Raw genomic sequence first — 23,635 nt, forward strand, 5'->3', positions numbered from 1 at the left:
TGCATCAATCTTAAAATAAATAAATATAGTGCTAGGCTTGCACTTCTGTGGAACCACCAGTCCAACCATCTTGGGTTTGGACAAGCAAATCGACCTTCCCAGCCCCCGGGCCGGGGAGACAACTTTTATCCACCCCCATTCCCTGTAAGGACAAAGACCCAAAGAGGAAGAAACAGCCTCAAAGTCCTATAGCAACTTGCTGGCAGACCCGGCCTCCTACACATTGAGAACAAGGCACTATCTCTAGTCGCTGGAGAGGAGGAAACCCTTACTTCTTCACAAGAGACGTCCCACCCCACATCCATATCACAGCTTCTTCTTGCACCAGGATGCTCTGGACAACCAGCTTATAGTACATTCGTTTCCACCCTTGCTCAAGAACCTGCCTTAGATAGTCTCACGCCGCCACCCCGTGCCTCCACCTCCCCCAGTCCCAGCCGCCACTACCCTGATTTCTTTTGCCAATCAGGACAGAAAAAAAAAATTTAAAAAAAGAGAAGTCCAATTTCTAGAGCTTGATTTGATTACAAAGCTCTTGGGATTCTTTCCATGCCCAGCTGCTAAGCAAGGGAACATGTTAATGTGTTGCTAATTGGCTACCCATCGAGTAGCCCAGATGTTCTAGGGAAACACAGATGTTGCTCCCTAAGGGCAGAGGTTCCTCGTTCCATGGAGACGCTCTGGGAAACCCAGTCCCAGACCACGCAGGAGCACGGGGCTGGGAGCCATGTCACCTGAGCAAAAGAGCAAGAGCTGGCCCCTGCGGGCAGGGGGCAGCTAGGATTTGAAAGAGCTTCGATTCAAAAGGGCAGCAGACAAGAGCCAGCAGATGCAGGCAAAACGAGGACCAACAGTGGCTGGACGTGGCATGTGAAATGCCACGTGTGTCTGAGGCAACCCACAGAAATTCTGTCCGATTTACAAGTAGCAAGAAACCCGTTGCAGACCCCTGTGCCTCGTAGTAAACGCCTGCGGAGATTCGGAGACGTGCATGCTGGCAGCACCAAAAGACACCGTTTCCCAACAGGCCCCGGGACTGCATTTGAAGGGTTATTTCCTGGGTTTTAGTTCTCCGGGTCCGTTCAGTAACGAAGCTACGGGGGCTGTGAGACAGCCTCCACCCCACCATCTTAAACAAGGACTGGTCAAAACATGGTTTAAAAATCACACTTTGTGCATCTGATTGACTATCTAAGACTCACAAAGGATCCTTCCTCATTAGGGCTTCATTACTCTAATCAGGAAAATATAAGACAACTTCTAGTTATCATACATTAATTGCAAAGGGGAGGGGGGAAAAAAAATCAGCACGCCCGAACAGACCAGCAAAAGTCCATCAGAGAAAACGAGGACGCCAACCCCTCGTTTTTCCAGCTCACAAGGCCGGCTCGGCACTGCCTGCTCGGGGAGGGACCGGCGCCCAGCCCAGTGGCTCCGCAGGGCTGCATCCCTCCCTGGGAGGAGGGGGAGGCATGTCTGGCCGTGATCCCAAGACGGCCTGAACCCTGCCAGATCCCACTGAGCTCAATGGCAGCCGGCCCTGCGCGCCCTCGGGCCAGCCGCGCTGAACAAGGCGTCCTACGGCAGGGGTCTTGCTCCTGGGAGAGCTCCAAGCACAACGGCTCTGCAGGAGCGCACCTCGCCGAGCGGGCTGGGCGCACACCCTCGCTGCTCCAAGCCAGGCTCCCACCGAAGAGTATGCACAGCCCACGCCAGAAATGCGGCATGCTGCTCTCAAGCTCCATGTTTGCAAATCCGTGGTACGAGGCCACCCCGAAACTGCCTCCAGCTCTGGTGTGCACAGGAAACAGGCAGGGCCGTGCGCTCTGGGGATGCAAGGCAGACCTCCGCAGCAGCTCGCATCCAGGCCGTGGCACGGACCACGTTCAGTCGCACATGGGAGTCGGGTGTGGGCAGCTGCTACACAAAGCAAGTAACCCCGCCTGGAGAAGGGCCCGGGTCCCTCACCTCGAGGATGCCCCTACTCCCAATCAGACTCCCTCTCCGGGTGCCACCAGCGTGATCTAGATGGGGAGGATGTGACACAGAAGCAGACAGGTATCTGCAGAGCCTATTTCCCCCCCTCCCCACCAGCTTTGCAGCCAGCTACACCTTTCCCCGCAGCTCTGCCTGCTCCGTGGCTTCATGTGCAGGTGAGAGCTAAACAGAAAAAAGAACAAGCCAGCAGGGCCAGACAGCACCGGCAAGGCCTGGGACACAGGTCCTGCCAGGCACCATGCGACAGTCCCAGCAACACGGGAGGGAAGAGAACAGCTCCAAACCCCAGACTCTGCCAACTTGAAGGGAGGCTGCGGGCAACAGCATGTGCAGTAGGCATTGAGCAGCACCTGCCAGTGAATGCAAAGCTTCCCAGGGTCTCCCAGGCCTGGGTGAGGATGTGAGGAACAGAAAATGCAATCTCTGCCCTGTGCCTGGTGCTACCATCTGCACCCAGGCAGCTAAAGCGCTTATTTTTAAGGCATGTGCACCTGCACTGCTTGCCCAGGGGGGCCAGCTCTTCCATGGCATTCATGTTTCTCCACTTCATTAGCAGTACGGGTGACGTGATCAGGCCTCATAGGCTCCGGCTAGGGCAATTCTGGATGGAACCAGTGCTAACTAGGCAGCCTGCAATCTTCCCTCTGCATTGGCCAGGGCCTGCGGCGTTTCAGCAGGGTACTGCCCAGCCAGCCCCTGCCTCTCACGAGAGAGAAGTGCGCTGAGATCACCCAAGTGATGGTGATGAGTGTTGCTCCCTGGTCAGCCTCCACGCTCCATCCCTCTCACAGTTTGGCTGGAGGGTGGCAGCATTTGCCCCTTCTTGCCACGTTGCCACATCCTGCCCAAGCAACGGCTCCATATCAGCAGCACTGCAACTCCCCTCTGCCCCTCAGAGGGATGGCGGGTGTGAAGTGGGCAGAGATTCCCACCCCAGCCCTACTTCTTAAGGTGTTAGAATATGTGAATGTGCACAATTTAAACGTCTCTTTGCAGAGAAAGTCAAACAGAGCTGCACTGCAATTTCAATGAGCCAGAGAGCCAGGCTGACAAGCTCAAAGTACAAGTGCCGCATTCCAGCAACCAGGGACGCTGCTGAGGAGGAGACTGCAGAGGAAGCACGGTTGGGTTGGCACCCTGAAACAAGAAGTCCCTGCCTCTGGGCTTGTCTAGGGGGAAAACGCACGGTGCCCGACACTAGCCTCCCTCCTGGCCAGAGCACTGGATGTGCCAGGCACCTCAGTGGACAATGCAACGTAGCTTAGTACATGGGTAAACTTCAGGATGTTTCTTCTAAGGCTCCTCTCCCAATGCAAAAATGCTCTGCTTTGCCTGAGTGGGTAGGTCAGCAGGTTCAAGCTCAGAGTTATGCTGAATGTACAATTAAGCAGGTCCGCAGAGAGCAGTCACGAGGGCCGGCGTGCCGAGAAGTCATGCCCCGTTCACAGCCCTCCACCTGCCTGCAATGCACTTTCCCATACAGGCATCGGCAGTCCAGATGTGCCAGTGCTTTCCCTGACACTGGCAGCACTGCCCATGCCACATCTGTCTGAGAAGGGCATCTCATAAGATGCCCCAGACTGCATACGGAGGGGGTCGCACATACAACGGTGTTACTCCCTAGCAAGTCAAGGATGTCACGTTTCTGGGGGGCAGTGACCTCTGACCCACTGGCAGCCCCCTTATAAGCCTGTCACTTAGGGATCCAGCCCCTAACCATCCCCTTACTACAGCAGGCGCCCCCCGCATGGTTAAAGACCTGGGAGAGAGGGGAAAGGAGGGCTGCAGCCCCTTCTTACAATGCTTTGCAATTATCCCAGCGCGTCAAGCACCTGCAATTCTGCTCCCTCGCAAGGGCAGTGCCCCGACCAGCTCTCCTACGGCATGGCATTACTGATTTACAATAGCTGTCGAAGATATGGTCCATGAGCCACATCTTGCCCATGGAGCCCCAACACCCAGCCTGCAGAGCTGCTTGTGGGTCTCTGGTTAGACCAGGGATGGGCCAGATCAGGGATCCTCACCGGTCCACGGCAGGTCTCTCGGCCTCGCGTGGTGCAGCTGGTCCCACTGCCCCCAGCCGTGCAACAGGGCTGGGGCCTGCAACAGTTCACCAAAACTCCCTAAGTGGCCCTCTGGCTGAAATAATTGCCCACCCCGGGCTAGACCCATGCACTACAAGTGGCGTGCCCCAAACCAGTCCATTTGCACATAGGTCACGCCGCCTCACGCAGTGCTCTCCCCAAACCAGCCCTCCACACTGGATCCGTCGCAAGGAGCCTGCCTGGCCCGAAAACCAGCCCCATGCTCCCCGTCCCCCAGAGCAAGGAGGTTTGCACAACCTGTCCAAGGAACGCGCCTGAGCCAACACCCTCACGATCGCAGACTCCACGGCAAACCCACCCGCCCGGCCAGGAACGTGACGCTTGGACGCTTCCACGCACACCCCTCTCCCTACCCAGCTGAGCCCATGTTTCCCAAACTTTTGATACCTCCAGCACACTTTTTTCTGGACTATAATTGGCAGCACACAGCACTCCCCAGTCTGGATCTGGTCTACGGGCCCAATCCTGCCTGCGGTGCTAGCCCAGCTGGGGCTGGACTCCTGCATGCAAGGCCAGCACAGCCGGGGCCCAATCCAGCTGCGTAGGAATGGTGTAGCTGAAGCCTGATCCTTCCACATGGGGCTGGATAGGGCTCATAGGACAGACCCCGGCCGCGGGTAAATCCATCCCGGCTCCAAACCGTCTTCCCCTGGCTGCACTGAGCCAGAAAGGACGTCAGCAGGAAAGCCAGTGTGTGGTTTGTGTGTCTGGGGCCCCCCAAAGTCCAGGGTGGGTCAAAACCCACACGTGGTTGTGTTTGAGCTTGTCAATTGCTCAGCCACAGCTGCTCACAGACCCACGGGGCTCGCAAACAGATCACAGCTTACCAGTTCAGGGAGGTCATTTTTGCAGTTGTGCTGACCTCCCTGAGCCTCGCCACCTTCCTCCCCCACATATCTGCTGGCTTCATGTGGAAGAGCAATCACCAAACCTGTCAGCAATTAAAAGTCAGCCAAGAAATGCACTGGAGCCACAAAAGAGCGACTCCAGTGTGATGGTCAGAAGAGCAGCGGTACCCAAGGAAGGCAGGGGGGATGCTAGGAAGCGCTCTCGCGCGCCGAGGATGGTTCAGCACTCCCACAAGCTGCCACGGAGGCCGTGGGAGTCGGTCGCAATCAAAGGCTTGCGTTACGGTCTGGGGGTGCTTTTCTAACAGCAGATGGTCCTTTTAAATAGAGGAAGAGGAGGAGGGCAGGATTAACTAGGACCTTTTCTGAGTAAATAGCCTCATCCCATGGGAGGTTTTATTTTGGTGAACAATCACTGCTCACACATTCCACCGTAACATTAGTCTTTTAAGGCCTCCTGCAAGCCAGTATGTCTACAGACCCCGGGAAAAACGTAGGAGCAATTCCCGCGCACCTTCCAGGATGGCTACTGCTGTCTCTGGTGCGTTCACAAGGCTGTTCCTTGCTCCAGTGGAAAGAAAAGTCAGGCTGGAAAGACCCCAGGTTACACGCTTTGCTGTCCGCTGATCCCTTCCAAATGAGCAGGACTGGGGGGTGGGTAACAGGAATGAAGCACAGCTGGAGCCCACTGTTTCCCAGCTGCTACAGGAGCACGAAGTCCGTTTTGCTTCTAAGCCAAGCGCAGTTTCCAACTCTATGACCTCAGGAAAGTCAGATTTCCGACTGAAGTTTGCCCGTGAACCTGCTCAACAAGGTTTGTGTCAGGGGCAAACAAGGCCTAGAATCAAGTCCCTAAGGAAACAGCCCCGCACCCGCCCTGGGAGATGCATCAGGTGCATCGCTCTTCAGCACGGACACCATCGGCTTTAGGATCCTCGTGCACCCGATACAAGCCAGGCGGAGTTGGAGAGCAGCAGCCATGTCTGTTGGCGCCAGGCAGCCCACAGCAGGAGGAAACAGAGCAAGAGATAGCTCTTCCCTACCGATAGTACCTTTGCAAAGGGAATTTCCAAAGAGGACGACACCCTTTCCGGCACGGTAGGAACAAATGAAGCTCTTGAAGCCTCCCCAGGGCCCAAATGGGTGCCTGCCCCAGGGGAAAGGGAACAGCACCGTGGCAGTGGCGGCAGAAGCCTGCCTGGGATGCTCTTTTCCCAGCTCTGCCACTGAATAACTGTGCAACCTTTGGGAAGTTACTTCGCCTCTGCCAGCCCCCTTATAAAGCACCCAGAGACGGGCAGATCAGCGCAGGATGGAGCCTCCTCAGAGCAGCCTGGCTCAGTCGCCCACCTCTTCTCTGGTCTCGCTTAAAAGCACCAGCTCAGTCGCCGACTGTGCCCCAGCCCCAGCCCTCATGTCTCTGCATCCCTGTACTCAGCCACATCACAAGCACTGAGGTTATTTTCTCTCTCCCAGGGAAATCCCACTGAGATCCAGGGGAGAACCAAACTGCCCTTGATTTCAGCAGCTGTAAATCCATCGGTCCAGCTCCTTAATCCCGTTTGTTCTTCGCCCCTTTGGCTCCCTCCAATGCAATGCCCATCCCCAATGGATGCAAGCTCCCCACTGGCACCCAATGCTCTCCGCGCGCTCTACTGCCTAAAAAATGTCTACATTTGAGCAGCATCTGACCTAGCCCATGTGAGCTAGCAAAAAACAGGGGTGAGAACAAGCATAGGGAAAGAGAAAGATCGGCCCTCTGCAGAGCCCCTGGACATAAACAAAGGCAGCGGGTGCCAAGAAGCCATTAGGAAAACAGCAGCAGGTGAGTCACGCCGAATCTTTCCAACATGGTTTGGAGGAAATAGCGGCCAAAGAAAATAGGATTTTATGAGCATGTTGCTCAGTTTGCAACAGGAGCTGGAAAGAGCTCGGCCTCATGGAAAGGATGTGGCAAACTGCGAGAGGAAGGCTATCGGCTTGTGGGACATGCAAGTCAGTCTTTTTTTTAAGTGCAAACATCTCCATGTAATAGAGAGGCAGGGTGCATCGATCTGGCAGGACAGCGCTGTGCTCCAACGCCGTGGTTCTCAACCAGGTCACTCAAGACGCCCCTCGTTAGGCTCCAGGCACTCCTGGCAACACCCAAAAAAAGTGCAATTCTTCTGCTGTAAGGAACTGGGAAAGTCTGTTGCAGGGCAGAGTGTTTTGGACATGCTGGATTCCTGCTTGAAATCCCTGGGTTTCTCTTGTCAGTGTCTGCACACCTCATAGTGCTAACATTGGGATCGAGAAGGATCTAATTGCACCCTGGTTGAGAATCACTGGTCTAAGGAGAGAAAAAGACACAACTGCCTCTTAATCTACTGCCTTGATACCTGGATAGCAACGGTTCTCTTCGGCTGCATTAATGCAGGGTTTTTTTGCAATTCCAGCTGTTTTAGACACAACATGCAGGTTTTAGCCGACAGAAGCATCAAAGAAGGGGGCATGTTGCTAATATAATCCGTGCAGGTCATGCTAAGAACTATTTCCAGCAATACGAGATAAGAAAGCAAACCGGCAGTTTCAGAAGCCAACGCTGGCTTACAACATAACACGTCTACTAGCTGCATTTAAAAGGGGAAGCGCAAAGACAAACACAGCCCAAACGTCAGGCTCAGTTTTAAAGAAAAAGCATCGAAGAGGAAGACAAGCGCCTGCTTCGGCGAGGAGCCTTGGCAGCACGCTGCACAATGGTGGCTAGTCTCATGCCAGTTGGATCAGACCTCCTTCCCCTGTGTTACAAGAGCTCTGCAAATTTAGGGCACCACATGACTGTTTGGGAGGGTCAGATGTTTCCACCCCTTTCTGGAAAGCAACCCAGCGGGAGCATCTCCAGAGCAAACGCTCCCAAGCAGCGTTCGCTCCCCAACAGAGCCGGAGAATCTCGCAGGCTCGAGGGGCAAGACCCTGCAAAAAGACTGAGTTCAGGACCTACCATGACAGGGGCTCTCCTCTTCCTATTACCTTGTCCTTCCTCCTTCCCCCCCACACCTTACATCCTTTTCTCCCATGGTCCCCACTTTGATGCACCTGCAGATGTGCTCCACTCATCCCACCACCTGCCACCACGCACCCGTGGTCATCTTCCTCTTGCGTCTTCCCCGTCCCCTCCCGATGCACGAAGCAACCCAGGATGTCTTCAAGTACCCCGACCACCTCCAACCTGCACCTCCCGTCCCTCATCTTACCTAGCGATCCCCAACATCACGGCATCCCAGAACTGACAGAGGCCAGGTCTCCATTCACGCCATGCTCCACATCCCATCCTCCCTTGCTCAACCCAGGACTGGGTTTTTTGGGCTTGGATTAGAAGTCCTCACAGGCTATGTGCAGCACCGTGCATATGTGGTGCTGTGCACAGACACAGGGGAGACTCCGAGTTATTGGTACCCACCTGGTAGGGGATGCAGGGCTGTGCACGGACCAAAGGGCAGCTCCATCCCTGGCCAGGAGCTGTGCACGGACTGAAAGGGAAGCTAAATCATCCTTTCTCTACCCCAGCTCTTAGGTGGGGTCTTAGCACGACTGCTCCATCCAGGCTGGTGCTTGTAGACAGGGCTCTCAGCCTGCTCCATCCAGGCAGGCAGCGTGGTGACCTCCTGCCCCCCTCAGACCTAGCCCATCCAGGCGAGGTGCCCACAAGAAAAGCTGGGACACGGGCCACATGCTTAGCATGGAGCGAGCCCCAGCCTTGGGCACTCAGGCTGCTCTGGGAGGTTGATATCCACAGACATTAGTGCTGGGTCTATGGAAGATGCATCTCCGGCTCCGATCCAAGCCACGAGCCGACCACAGAGGTTCAGCCAGCAGCTCTGATGCCCTGCCCCTATTTTCCATACCTCCCAGAGGATGACTCCCAGCCTTGCTGTCTCGAGGACAGGACAGCACGGCTTCCAGCAGCAAGAGGGTCCCCCTGACGTCCGTGCACAGGGCAATGCCCGCAGCCCCCTGCACCCGATCCTTCCTGCTCCCGGATCCAGCCACGACCCTAATGCCTGCAAGCCAAAGCCAGAAGGGAAACTCCCTACGCAGAAAATATGACCCAGGCTTACAAGTGCTGCAGCCCACCAAGGAGAGACTGGACACCCAGAATAGTCTCCCCGCAGGGACTGGGAAGCTTGAGAGGACACAAAGCGAGAGGATGGGGCTCCAAGCAAGGCAAGTTCATGCTACCCAGGCTGCAGAAGGTAACAACCCTCCGCCTCCAGCACCCCAGACTGAATGGCAACGCGGTGCATTATCAATGCGGCAATGCAAGTTGACAGCGAAGATGCAACCGCCTGTGGGGAAGAGGATGGGGGGGAAAGCACAGACCCTACGACGAAGAGGACAGGTTTACGCCTTGCAGTCTAGAGCTCCCTGCTATGGCCTGGAAGGCAGCAGCGTTCACTGCGCCCTCCTTCCCCCAAAAACCTCCTGCAAACTTTCCAAGGGCAAAGCGTTGCCTACAGCACCGGGGAATGGGAGTTTAGGATCAAGCTCGCTCCACAACAGCCCATATCTAAGCTTGTGGGCCCAACCCAGACCCCCTCCTGCAGCAGGGTCTGCCGTGGGGGACGCTGCTGGCATTTGCTCCCCAGTCCTTGCTAGCGTGGGACTGCAAAAACACAGTGAAAACCTGGCTCCCATAGGAGCTTTGCAGCTCAGAAACTTGTTAAAGCCACTTCAAAGGCCTGTCGCTGCCCTGACACAGGGGCTGGCCGGTCCCACGGCCCTGCATAGGGAGGGAGCAAGGCATGCAGAAAGTGCAGCCCTAGAGCCTGGCCAGGCAGACGGGGTCACAGCCAAGAGCATCGCCCACACACGCCTCTTTGATGTGACGGTCTACCTGTGCCAGCAAACGCTGGCCTGAGCGTGCTCACCAGAGGAACTGGCCTCTTTGGCGGGGGTAACCTGCAGGTCCCTGGGTTGGCAGCCTGCAGGGCTCCCACCACCACCCCCTAAGCAAAGAGGATTTGGAGAAAGAAATGCTCGGGTGACTGCAGGAGACTCAGCCATCGACCCCCGGCTCTGCATCTCTCCTGCCTGGCCGCGTCGGGGCAGGTCGGCGTGGCCATCGCAAGCCAGAGCTCAGTGCAGAGAGCAGCTGCCGGGGCTGGCACGCCCTGCACGCAGACCAAGCGAGGCAGCGCCCAGCTCTAGGACGCAGGGAGCAGGACCGGAGTCAGGACAGCCATAGGCAGTGTTGGGACCCCGGTGCTGAGCATCGAGGAGTCTGAATGCCATCAGTCACTCACCTCTGATGTCTCTGCCGGGTTCGCTTCTCCTTATTGCCGCACTTCGATTCCATCTCTTCCAACCTCCAACTAGCTTGAACTTCCTGGCCCTTTATTCTCCCTCCAAAACGTTCTGCCTCCAATGATCTCCCTTGCAGATTTTGCTTGCAATGCATGGCATGGGGGCCAAGGGAGCAGGTGGTGGCAGGAAGAGGGCTGGGGAACAATAGCAAGTGCCTCCATATTTCCAATCTGTTGCAGCTTGAGCTATTGCTCTTAGTCCTGTCTCGTGCAGCCGCAGAGAAAAGCCCGTCTCCAGCCCCTCTATAATCACCCGTCAGGTATTTGGTGACTTATCAAAATGCCTATCAGCCTTTTCTTCTCCAAACTAAATAACTCTGGTTCTTTCAGCCTTTGCTCATCAGTCTTGCGTCCTTGGGGGCAGCAGAAGAGAGAGACAAGGAGGCAGCTGGGAGCGATTACAACATGCCTAGGAGGACTGGGCCAGCTGGTGCAGATAACTGGCTACCCACAGGGAATTAAAAGGCTCCTGAGGGAAGGGAGAGACAGGGAGGAAAGAGGAACCAGGCTAGTGGTGGTTGAACTGATCCAAACTACTTCTTGGGGTCTGGAAAAATCCCCAAGGCTGCAAAGCAGCTGCACCACTGAGGACCAGAGTCGGAGCGAGATGGAGAAGGAGGACGGTAGTGCAGAGGGAGCAGCCATGAGCTGGAGGCAGCTTCTCAGGGCTAGAGGAGACTCAGGACTGTGCGCATCCTGTATGGACCATGCTAAGTTTGTGGGACTGACTTCTGGTGTCCCCGAGAGGCTGGCGTGCCCAGGAAATAAAGACCCGTGTGAAGTTGAAGCAGCTACAACAGCCTCAAGGATTTCCATCCTCCTGGTCCCCAGGACAGCGCAAGTCTCCCTTCTCCTGCCCTAGCCCCATTGCGTTTGCTCTGATAACACACGGTGCTTGCAGGCGGTTACTGGAAGCAGAGTCTAGCATCCAACAAAGGAAAACACCTGGCACCAGAACAAGTGCCCTGAAGCTGTCGAGTCCGGGAACCGAGGCTGCGGGAGGATGCTGAGGGACCAGTTTTTGCTCCAGGTCAGCGCCTGGCTCTCTGCCACCTTGGAGGCGCGCGAATGACCTAGATAAAGAAGGCCACGGAAAGGAGCACGAGGCTCATCGTCATGCTGGGAGCGTGACGCCTGCAGATCAATGCTTTCCCCTTGCAGCTAGGCCGTCTGCTGACATCTGGGACCCCAAATTGGGGTCCTGCGATACCTTCCAGGGAACGACGGACCCTGTCACCAGCCGAAGCATCATCCGTCACAGAACGGCGAAGCAGGACAAGTGGGCCTCTTTCCTGACCTCATGGGTGAATTAGGGCCAGCCACTTCCCTCCGTGCCTCAGTTTCCCCTGCTACAAAAAAGGGCTCCATCAATCTCACTGGAGTAAAGAGAGGACTCGGGCGACCCACAAGATCCTGGAAAGGTCTGGATGAATATTTAGATACCAACACATTGAAGGTCTGATTTTAGGGGCTGAGCATCTGCATCTCAGGCCCTTCGTCACAGCATGTAGAAACCAAGGGATGGGAGGCAGCAACGTGACCATGGGGAGCTGCAAGGCGGTGCAACCCCTCATCTCCAGGTGCACCCCCTTGACTGTCTTTACGGGGGAGCTGCCGGCTCAACACAAAAGCCACAAACCATGCGTGCTGCTCCCACCACCGCCCTTTGAGTAGTGCTCCTCGCCTCAGGAACTTGGCCTCACGGCTCCCTTCTCAACATCCCTAATGCTGCAGGAGTGTGCATCCAGCCCCCGTGCAAACAAGAAAAAGAAAAAAGAAAGGCACTGAGCACCTGCCTTTGCTCTCCTCATTAACTGATGATGAAGGTTGGGCTGGTTTCTCAGACTTAGCAATTCAGATCTCGGCTGTACCAGGCAACTCCGGCATCCCCAGCAAGAGAAGGGCAAGCATCAGAGCAAAGTAAATGAGTCTGAAGAAAAAAAAAAATAGAGATGCACACACACGCACTTTTGGGTCACTTAACACCCAAGTAATCCCAGGTCTAATCCGTGCCTGGAGAAGGAGAAAGTCTGCTCAAGACTCAGTACATCCTCTGTCAAACCAGCCGAGACTACGTACCCCTGGGGCGGGAGTGTATACACACAGAATCGGGATAGCGATATATGGATTTATCTCCACCTACGCATGGGTATAGGTATCTATATCCCCATTCTGCCCCTGGAATAGCTACCGCAGGGCTTTAGGGGAAGAGAGAAGACAAAGGTAAAATAGCTCAAACCCTGTTTCTAAGAAGCCTCTTCGAAGGCACCTTGAAGCTGCATGAGAGGCAACATCCCCCAAACCCACGATCTTAGGAAATATTTGCACCCTGTCAGTGTTATCACAGCCCGGTGTCACACCCCCTCACCGTGCCCGGCCGGGCTACATCCAGCACTGACAGGGAATAAGATGCTCTGATAAAGGAGAAAGCTGGCACGGCCCCCGCCACCCCCCAGGGACATCAGGGCACAGCCACTTTGCATCTGCTGTGGGACAAGTCTGCCCTTTGACTCCAGACCACTGGCCAGGACAGAGGCAGCCCTAAAAAAGTTTCTAGGGTCCCGCAGGACCCCCAGCCGGGGCTGCTCACCCTCCCCATGTGCTCCAGCTCTGCCCCTGGCAGCTGCCAGCTCTGGCTTCTCGGGCCTGCAAGCCACTCGGGTCTGCAACACGTGATGCTTGCACAGAGCTGCTGGAGACGGGCCGGAGCCTCCCAGCGATGGAAAATCCCCGTGCGAGTCACCACCACCACCCTCAGCTGTTTTTACCGTGCAGCTGGCAGGGCCCTCGCCGGCCCAGAATAGCAGGCTCACGAGGCAGCTGCTGCCTGGACAGAAACCGCTCTTCTCATTGCTCCAGGGGGGATGTTTTTGAGGAGGGGGGTTCCCAAGTGTCAGCTGCAGGCGTCTTCCCCACAGCAAGCACTGGGGGCTCTGTCCTGCGCAGATGGAGAAACTGAGGCTGCCTCGAGTCTTGTCCGGGCCTCCAGACTTTGGCTCTTTCACTTTTTAAACCTATGATGTTATAAACTTAAAACATGCATGCACACACATTTCCTCCTGCATCTGTAATCACAAGATCAAAGCTTCCATGCTTTCTCTCACCTACTAGGGCCTAATGATTTTGAGGGTTAAAAACAAACAAACAAACAAACAAACCACCCCAAAAACACAACTTTAAGCTTAATTTCCGTAAGTGCTATTAACCCTTCTGCACCTAAGCCCCTTCCAAAAAATACACACATGCCAGAGACCCATTTGGGAACCATTTCCCTCGCCACCTGGCACTGCAACTGCAAGGGAAGGAAAACCAAGCGGATCTCCCGCAAGCCTGCAACAGAAGCCCACAAAAGACAAAGTCCTGGGATGCGGAGAGGAAGGGAGCTGGTTCCCCACCAATTTCTGGGGAGCATCGAGGGGCTGGTTCAGAGGCAACCAGGGTGACATGCCTCTTACAGGAGCAACCAGGAGCACATCAGCCAGAATTATTCAGAGGGGAGAAAAAAAAATTAAAAAGCATGCGATGGAAAAACCACCTCAGCAAGTCACTTATTTTACAGGCTGGTTTCAGGCAATGTTATTCCAACGTGGGCAAGTTTTTCCAGCCTGTGGGTTTATTTCATTTCGGTTTAAAAGCCCATGTGTTGTAAGCCAAGCTCCTTGTGCTCCCCAGAGCCTGGGAGGAATATAAATAGAGGCGGCCTCACAGCACAGCCTGCTCCCAGCAGATAGGAGAATAATGGAGAGATAATGCCAGCTGGAAAGTGGTTTTCCTCCCTGACCGGTCCTTTGAGAACGGCTTACACAGGATCATTTCTGCAGGGCGTTAGCTGGATTCAGACGCGCTCCGATCCGACGGCCCGGGTGCAGCTCTCTGAACGCACCACGGCTCTTTGCTCCCGAATGGCTCGCGGGGCCAGGGGCCAGCCACGGCCGCAGCACGGTGAAGTGATGGACACGGCAGCCAGACCCTCCGCTGCAAGGGGCGGCATTGGAAGTGCTGCTTTACTCTGGGGAAACAAACCGGGTGAGAGCTAGCAGAGAGGCTCTCCCCATCCCTCGCAGCCAGCACTGTGGGTTTTGAGGTTAAGGCTCACCTTTTTTTTTTTTTTTGCAAGCGAACAAGGGCAAGAGACCCCGCGCTCTCAGGACCCAGTCCAGGGCTGCAGGTTTTGGAGCATTCACTCCCACTTCCAGACCTGAATCTGCGGCTCCCTTGCACTAACCCAAACCCCAGACAGGGGTTTTTGTCTCCATCATCCGAAGGGCCAGATGGGGAGCAGGCATCCCGTGCAGGATGCCAACCTCCCTGCAGCACTCGCAACGGCACGGCTGAGCAAATGCCAGGCGAGGCCAATGCCCTGCAGAATGGCTCGGGTCAGGGGCTTTCAGGCCCAGAAGGGGACAGACCACAACTTCTGTGCATGCAGCTATTTCCCCAGCACCCAAAAAACCACCAGGAAACACCCAGCAGCAAGAGCACAGGTCCGCCTGTGCCCAGGTGCCGAGGGACCCGAGCATCCAAACTATCGGTTGGGCAATGCATGAGTGGTACGGGGCTATGAATGGGCCCGGGTCCCTCGGACAGAAGCACATCTGGATATCGGTCCCTTTACAACCAGGACGCTGCTCCCCGAGCAGGAAAAAGCCATCAGCAGGAGGAAGCAGAACAAGGCACTGCCCCTCCTTTTACTTGAGAACCAGCCACAAATTAAGGACGTGGCACCCTTCCCGAGGGATGCTGCCGGGGGTAGCAGCTGCCAATAGACAAGGTCGGTCCAGCTCTGGAGGGGGCACCCCACAGCATCGGCTCACCAGAGACCCATTATCTAGTTACGGTCTCCTACAGCAGCGATGCAAAATCCCCACTCGGGGAGGGGAAGCAGAGGCTGGGTAGGGTCGGGGTCCTCCAGGCCTTGAGACCCAAATCTTCGTTGTGTGCTCATAGTGCAACCACAGCCTTGACTCAAGCAACACCACTTCGTCCATTTGCCTTGGAAAGCTACTGCTCCGCTGATGAGGCCGGGGGTTATGAGAGCAGAAGTAGCCGGGGAAGTGGGATTATTCTGTATAGGAAGGAACTGGGCAAAAAGGTCTGTTTGGGGCCAAAAAGGCAGAGTGAGTTAACATTTCGCTCCCCTCGGGGGACACATTTGCAGCAAGGGACTCTGAACCGCAGCACACAATCCCCTGCTAGCAGGGACAGCTGGTGCCACTGGGCCCAGGCAGAGTACGCTGGATCAGCCCGTGCTTACTAACCACTGACTGGGGGCAGGCGTGGATGCATCCAGTGCTGGGGCGTTACACAAGAAGGGGGTAACCAGGAAAGATTTCACTGGGGCTTTTCTATGGGGCTGAGTGTAAGGAGATAACGGAGGGGGTGCAACGAGCAGCCCCCCCGGACTGCATGCCTTCCTGCAGCATTTGGAGCAGCTTGCACCGTGGGCGACAACCCCTGCCCTTTGCAGCTGCGGACCAGCATCAGCAGAAGCTCCCGTGGCTGCCGCAGCAGTTTTCCTAGACCCACAGTGCCAAGGCCTGCGTGCGAAGGGGCAGGAGGGGCAGGATGAAGGAGGAACCACATCCCCTAAACTTACGGTAGACACCCACCTGCTCCCTGAGCTGCAGAAGAGACCGCGGGGTCCTGCCACTGCAGGAAAGGCCACACTACTGGCATTTGGCAAGTCCCCTGAACCAGTGTGATGGGAGGCACCGTGCCCAGCTGCCGTGCAAGACGCACCGTGGAAAGGAGCCTTTATTGCCAAGCCATTGTTAAGAGTGCAGTTGATATCTGGGAGGCGATGCTTAATTAACCCAATTGTAATGGGAGAGCAGGTGCTAGGACACGCAGCAGGCAGAGCGAGATCCTGGCTTGCCCAACGCTCATCTGGTCCTTATCAGTCCCACGCCAGGCATTGCTGCCGGACAACGGCAGAGAGTGGAAGAGACCAAAAAAAGCCCCAGCACTTCCAACCCACTGTAAAAAATGATGCACTGAATAAGCAGGGGGGATGCCAGCTTTTCTGGCCATTGCCGATGTAGGAAAGGACCAGATGAAGTATTAGCCGAGAGTTTCCAGCTGTCGCAACGGAAGGGCATAAGCAGAGGTTTAGCCTCCTCCGTTTTGCCCGTGGCAAGGCGCAGAACGCGGCTGGTATTTGGGGCTCTGCCTCGCAGCTGCACATCTGGAGCAGCAATGTTGGGATCGGTGTGCCAGTGGCTGCCTCTGAACATGCATACAATGGCCCAGAGTCCCCTATTCCTGACCCAGGACTTTTGCTCAGTAGCTCCGACACGCAACCAAGCCCCGCAGGGAATACGGAGCCCGATCATCCACCCCATGGAGGGGGGAAACTTCTGGCCTTTCTCCATACCATTCCCCCTTCAAGTCACAACCTGCAGCAGGTTCCCCAGCTAGCTGAGCCAAGGGTCCTGCCTCGCTGTGCACTCCAAGGGGGGAATAATCCAGCCTTGGGTTTATCCCATTTGTCCCAGGCTGCAGCTCAGCAGCACAGCAGCTTGAAATGGCAATTAACTCAAATTAGCCCCGACTGTCCCAGGCAAAGAAGTGTCATCTCGGACACTTAAAAGTGGGAAAACGGGCTTAAACCTCTGTAGGATCCCAGAAGAAAAGCTTTGTCCCCAGAGAAATCTGTTTTTAGCTCCAACCCAGAGCAGCAGGCCAGGCCGCTGCAGCAGCGCCGCAGGACGGCACGGGAGCCGTTTACAGTCTGCAGCAGCCTTACATAATAAAGGGGAAGAAGAGATTAGTGTTCAAAGCACCGCACTGCACAAGCATGCAAAGCATGCGAAGCATTCGGACCTTAATGACTGCAAGGAGGGACGGCATCTAGGAGGGGAGCGCTGGCTGTTCGGATACCAGCCGAGCACGACTCCTGCGGCCCGCACGCGGGACAGCGGACATAAGTCAAGTCGTTTTTTAGCCAAGTGTCGACGGGACCGTATGACATGCCGCTGCCTTGCTAAACTGCTCGGCTAGGAAGCAGCTCGCAGGCGCATGCCCCATTGCTCGTTCATCCCATCAGCACGTTCGGTAACCAGCTCTGGGTCGTAAATCACGCACGTGGCACACTACGGCCACCTGACCGAGAGCAGCTGAGCGGCGCGCAGGTCGGAGCTAGCAACAGCTGTGGAGCAGGGCCGTGGCCCGCCGCCCAAGAGGAAATGCCTTAATTATTCCCTTTCATGAACGCCTCCCTTTGGCTGCCTTTCCAGCTAAAATGGGATCGGCTGCACACATGCCGTTGCTCTCCATCGGACGGACGGGGCCAGTCCAAAGGCCTCAGAGGAGATGCATGCAAGGCCAGCAATGCCTTGGAAGCTCACCCTCCAAAAAAAGATGCAGAAGTTGCACCTCTTGTTCCAGCCGGTCGGTGTGTATTAACCCGAAAGCAACAGCAAGACGCTAGAGCCGACAGGGCGTTTTTATTTCAGTGGAAGTTAAGCTGTCCTGTGGAAGTCCCTGCCTCTGCAGAAAGGCTAACAAGTTTAAATATAGCATTCGCCAGAAAACTGTCTACATCAGGGTTTACCAGGGGGAGAGCGACCAGCACAAGAGGTCAGGAAACTTCCCCCCCTAAAGCATCAAGTATTGGACACCAAGGCAGGGCCCTCAGCTGGCAGGGATGACCCATTTCTCAGCAAGGCAGCTCGAGTTCAACCCAAATAATGGGTGGAAACCACCCAGACCTGCTATCGCCCAATGGCAGGGACTCCTCATACCCAGCCGAGCTGCCCCAGAAGCCTGCTAAAACATGCATGTGCAAGCTCTGCGAGAGACGGGCTGCTCCACACTCTGTCATGCTCAGCATTTCCTACATCACCTTCTACAGCCTCCAGCCAGCCAGAGACAGGACTGACACCTGGGCCAACCCTGCCCGACATCCAGTTTCCTGTACAACCCACAACAGACCTAGCTTCCCAGCAGGGGTGTATGCTGCATGCTCAGCAGCATGCAGCCCAATGCAGTCCAGTATTGCCAGACCCAAAATCAGGTATCAGCATGTGACATGCTGGGGGTTTTCTGACCTCCCCCTACCTGCCCTGAGTGAGGGCAGGAGGGAAAAAATGCCACAATTAGCGCTTGTCAACATGTCCACATGGACCAAAGCAGGCAAGCTGGGCCTCTGTGCTCGCCCCAGGTCTGGTCTGTCCCCTGCACAAGCAGCAGGGATCTCTTCCCCTTTCCCAGCACAGGTGTGGCAGGGAGTAAGGGGATGGGAGGAGAGCAGGTAGCAAAGCTAGCCTCAGTCACAGGAGCTGCCTGGTCCCCTCCTGATGAGGCCTGGGAAACTCGTGGCACTCACAAACAAGTCACTGTCTGACCCATGGGAGAGACAAGCTCAGATGAGCGAGGCAGGAAGGGGGCACGTTTAAGCTGCTCTCAGTAACCGGCTGCTTTTGGAAAACCAAGGTAATTTTGCTGCCAAGCAGACACGTCCAAGATGGCCACACGGCACGCACAGACGGCTCCTGCCCGCCAGGAGAAGGGTTCCCGAAAGCAGGAGAGTTTCTATGAGACGTGGGCTGCTCGCAAGAAGCTGGCACGCAGCAATACCGAGCCTGACGGACGACAGCGCTGTGCGGAGCCCGACGGTGCTCGGCCAAAGCTGACGTCAGCTGGGTGCAGACTCCCCGCAGATCACAGAAAGGATTCTGGGTGCCGCGTCCCGGTTCGCTGCTCCTTCGTATTCGCACCCTGCACGGGGACGCCCGCTCGCATCCTCCACGGGGATGCAGAAGTCTTGCATGTAGGGAACGTGGATGAGCTGGAACGAAGGTGACCCCTGCATCCTCAAGAGCCCTCTCCCATAGGAGATAACATCATTACCAACCAGGCTATGCCCCCTCCCCACAAGAACTCTGCCTCATTCAGTGCACAGGATGAGCCCAGCAGACCAATACACCGTCAGGATTTTACCCAGCTGCTTCACAGACATGAGTTTTTGCAAAGAGAGAGAACCGTGTCCTTCGCTCCACAGCTCTACCCCATCCCCAGGGCTGGTTAAAACACAGCGGACAAGGCAGGGCCCTTACAAAAAGGACTCACGAGCCCGTCTTCACTGGAGACTCAGCTGATGCTGTTCCCAGCTTTCCGGGGCTGGGTTTAAGGGGTCCAGAGGGCGTCTTCGCAGCACACTTGTAAGGGAGAAAGCTTAAGAAACAAATTCTGATGTGGCATCACTACAGGGCTGCCAAGCATGGCCCCAAACAATATATCCCAAGAACCTCTGCCAGCTCAGCCAAGGGACGACAGCAGCAGTAGGTTGTCATCCTCTACAAACATGAAGAGCAGACAGAGATCTTGCACACGCACACACCACCAGCGAGTCGCCCGCAGAAAGCTAAGGAGCAGCAAGAACGTGTGGACAAACGGCAGCGTCTCAAGTGGAGAGCAATAAAAACGGTTGGGGCGCTGAGGCTTGTGAGGAGCAGCTGAGGGAAATAGGCCGATTGAGTCTGCAGAAGAGAAGACCGAGGGGGGTTGAATAGCAGCCGTCACCCCCCTGCAGGGGGGCTGCAAAGAGGATGGAGCTGGACTGGTCTCAGTGGAGGCAGATGACAGAAGGAGCAATGGGCTCAAGCTGCAGCAAGGGAAGTTTAGGTTGGATATTCGGGAAAACTCTCTCACAAGGAGGGCGGTGAAGCGCTGGGACAGGCTCCCCAGAGAGGTGGTGCAGTCTCCATCCTTGGAGGTTTTGAAGACCTGGCTAGATAAAGCCTTGGCTTAGTTGGGGCTGGTCCTGCTTGGTCAGGATGCGACCTCCTGAGGTCCCCTCCAACCCTCCTTGTCTATGATTCAAACTGGAGATCTTGGCTCCGGAGGGAGGGGGCTCTAGCTGGCAGAGGTCTGCTTGTCCTCCCAGGCTACCAAACCTGGCACCTTCTTCCCCATCCCCATCGTCTCCTCCGGCCTCTTGTCCCTTTCCAGAGTCCCGTTCTCCTCACGTGTCTAGTGGCAGCCCTCCTGCACCGCAGACCTTTCTCCCAGCCCATCCCTCCCTTCCCCTGTGCTTTCTCCTCCACTCCCCACTTCTCCAGTTTCCCTGCCCTCGAACCCCAGGTCTCTGCCACACACCTCCACTGTCCATGCCCCATTTCATCCCCAGCCTCCTGATCCAGGCAGCTCGGCCTGTTCATCCCACTCCCATCCCTTCCCTTGGTCCTATATTTGTCCCTTCCGAACCCAAATCGGAGAGCTCTTCCTCTGGACTGCCTCGGCACAACCAGAGGGCTCGGGAGACCCTGGCCCCTGCCTGCTCTCCATGCCAGTGCCCAGCACGGGAACTGGGGAGAACCTGGCATCACCCCCTTACCCCGGGCTGGGTGGAGCGTGGCCACTACCCTGCTCCATGTCACAGCCAGCCAAGACTGCAATAACCTTTTCTCCCTCCTAAAAATAAAGCAGGTGTTTTATTGGGGTTGCGTGTTTTATGCAAATAAATACAGCAGCTACAGACCCCGAGTCCCAGGTAAGAAGGAGAGAGCTAACACACAGCACTGTGCGAGGTGGGCGCTGGGGAGCAGAGGGACCGAGAGATGTGCTGGGCTCTGCTCCAGCCCCAAGCCAGGCAGGACACGCAGCTGCAGGGATGCTGCCTCAGTTTCCCACACCGAGAGGTGCAGCCAGCCCCACTTCACAAGCTGATGCCCCGAGACGGGGAAGAGCCTTGGGATGGGACTTTCAGATGAGCCCAGCACAACAGAGGAGGACAAAGACTGTCCTTGCGGTCTCACTGCAGGGTCAGCATCTGGGCCCAGCAGCTGCCTGAGCCAGCTCTCCCAAAGACCTCTAGTGCCCGCTGCTCCCATGGGGGAAAGAGCCACACCTGTCCTCGCCGCCCACCATCAACTCAAGAAGCCGCTTGCAGAGCTAAGGAACTGCGTCCAAGTAGGCGAATGTTTAATCCTTAACTTTCCAGAGCAATGGGTCCACAGAGCCCCACCATGGGGTGGGCAGACAGCCAGGGAAAGGCGCTTCCTCCCTGTCAGCAGGCAACTCCTTCAAATCCACCTCCTAGCAGGCTGCAGACCCAGGCAACACGGTGCCGTTGTGCTGGGGAAGAAGCCTTAAGAGCATCGGGATTGCATGCAACGTGCTCCAGCCCCAGAGGGTTGCCCGCCACGAACGTCATGCTGAGAGCAGACAGCAGAGGTCTTAAGTGCAGGATGGACGAATGCTCGGTCTGAGATGGCTTACCTAGGGCTGAGCCTATGGGGCTGCATGGGAGGATACTCTCTTCCAGCCCCATTCCCCTCCAAGGCCTCCATGCACTTTCCCCTGCTGCCTCCAACTCATCTCGCCACCAGTGTTTCTCCCATTAAACACCCTGCTCACTGTCAAACTAATAGTGCAGAGCGCCACGGAGGTGCACTCCCTAACCCCGCCGGCCCCACGCGAGGGCTGGGTGCTTTCCCTGCTGCTGCTACAGATCAGCAAGGGGGAAAGAGACCCCTGGGTGCACCTGCAGCTTGCCCCTCCCAGCTTTGCACCCGCTACTGTAAGGGGCACAGCTTTCACGCAGAGGCCATCGGCAGGACGGGGGCATTTGTCAGCAGAGGCATCCCAGCCCTGTAAAGATATAGGTCAGTGGATTGGATTGTCCTTGGCAGGGGAAGGAGCCGGATGCCACCATGATGAGCAAAGCCCCGCTCCTCGATAAACAGCCCCTGCCAGGGCGCTCGGGCCGTCATGGGTAGCAAACAAACACGGCTCAGATGACAGGGTGCAGGTGCCAGTCCCGAGTCATCCCATCAGCTCAGCACCAGAGCCACCACGCTGCGCCGGCATGTCCCCAAACAGGAGAGGGCGGCAAGGGCTTTAATACAGTCCCCTCCACCAACACGTGAGGTCTCTGTTATTGTAGAGGAAACCGAGCATGGGTTCAACACCATGTCCTGGCATTGAGCACTCCTACACAGGCCTGCCACCACATCCGTGTCGGAAGAGAAGACCAAGGGGGTTTGACTAGCAGCCTTCAGCTCCCTGCAGGGGGGCTACGAAGAGGCTGGAGCTGGGCTGGTCTCAGTGGGGGCAGATGACAGGACAAGGACCAATGGGCTCAGGCTGCAGCAAGAGAAGTTGAGGCTGGATATTAGGGAAAACTTTCTCACTAGGAGGGTGGTGAACCACTGGAACAGGCTACCCAGAAAGGGCATCTCCATCCTTGGAGGTATTGAAGACCCAGGTAGACAAAACCTTGGCTGGGATGATGTAGTTGGGGCTGGCCCTGCTTGGAGCAGGGGGTTGCACTAGATGGGACCTCCTGAGCTCCCTCCCAACCCTCATTTTTTAGGATCCTATGATTTGACAACAGTCTCCAACCACCTGAAGGTCAATTATAGAGAGGATGGAGGTGGACTTTCCCCTGTGGCCGGAGGGGACAGGATTGGAGCACCAGCCTCAACCTGCAGCCGAGGAAACGGAAGGTCGGAGACGAGGAAGAACCTCTCTCACTTTGAGGGCGGTTTAAAACACTGAACAGGCTGCGGAGAGTCTCCATCCCTTAACACTGCGAGAGCAGGTTACACACGGGGGGACGGTTTTGTCGAGGATGATTCTGCCTTGAGCGAGGCCTGCTCCAGCCCTAGCACCAGGAGGTGATGCTTTAAGGAAAAGGAGAGCATTTCTGTTAACACACAGAGCACTGGAGGGGTATCTGGGCCTCATCTAAGTGTCCGTCCCCCGATCCCGTCGCAGGCATTTCTCCTTGTCTAGCCTCCTGCAGCTCTCAAAGTCTGCGGGACCGATGCATCCCTGCCATGCCCCTTCTTCCCCGGGTCCCATAACCCCAGGTAGCACCGGGCTGTTCCTAGCCAGCCCCAAGATCTAAATGGTCCTCCTTCCAGGGGCCAGAAGCCCCCTGTTTGCTTTAGCAGCCCTGAAGACTTCCCCAAGGCTCAGATCAAGGGACAAAGCAGGAAAGCCCCTTCCAGCAAGCCATGCCACAAGAGACGAGGATCATTAAACAGTGCAATGGAGAGGCCAGGGACCAGAGATCAAGGGAACAGCCCCGACATGCAATTAAGCCTAGAATAACCTTTGCATTGTCTGCCTGCCGCTCACGCACACAGAGCTTACCAAATCCAAAGTGCTCCCCCTTTGACGGACAAGAAGAGGACTATGTCCATCCCCAAAGCATGCCCCCAGCCACGAATGAGCTCGCGAAGCACCCACCGCTGCCAGTGCCGTGGTATGAGCAGCCCCGGACCCAACTAGCTCAGCTCATTTCTCAAGGCTTCTTACAGCAGCTCTTGAAAACAGCAGGAACTGGATGGTTTCCCGGCTGCTAATAGCAGCCCTCTGACAGCTGCAATCAAAA

The 23,635-nt window shown here is 56.1% G+C and overlaps 1 protein-coding gene across 1 annotated transcript in view; it reads right to left on the minus strand.

Moving 5' to 3' along the window:
• Window positions 1-23,635, minus strand: part of RAB11FIP5 (RAB11 family interacting protein 5) — a 76,026-nt gene that overhangs the window by 40,838 nt on the left and 11,553 nt on the right. The window lies entirely within an intron of this gene.

Source organism: Crocodylus porosus, unplaced genomic scaffold, assembly GCF_001723895.1.
Source record: "Crocodylus porosus isolate Cpor-Errol unplaced genomic scaffold, CroPor_comp1, whole genome shotgun sequence".
Classification (NCBI taxonomy): Eukaryota; Metazoa; Chordata; order Crocodylia; family Crocodylidae; genus Crocodylus; species Crocodylus porosus.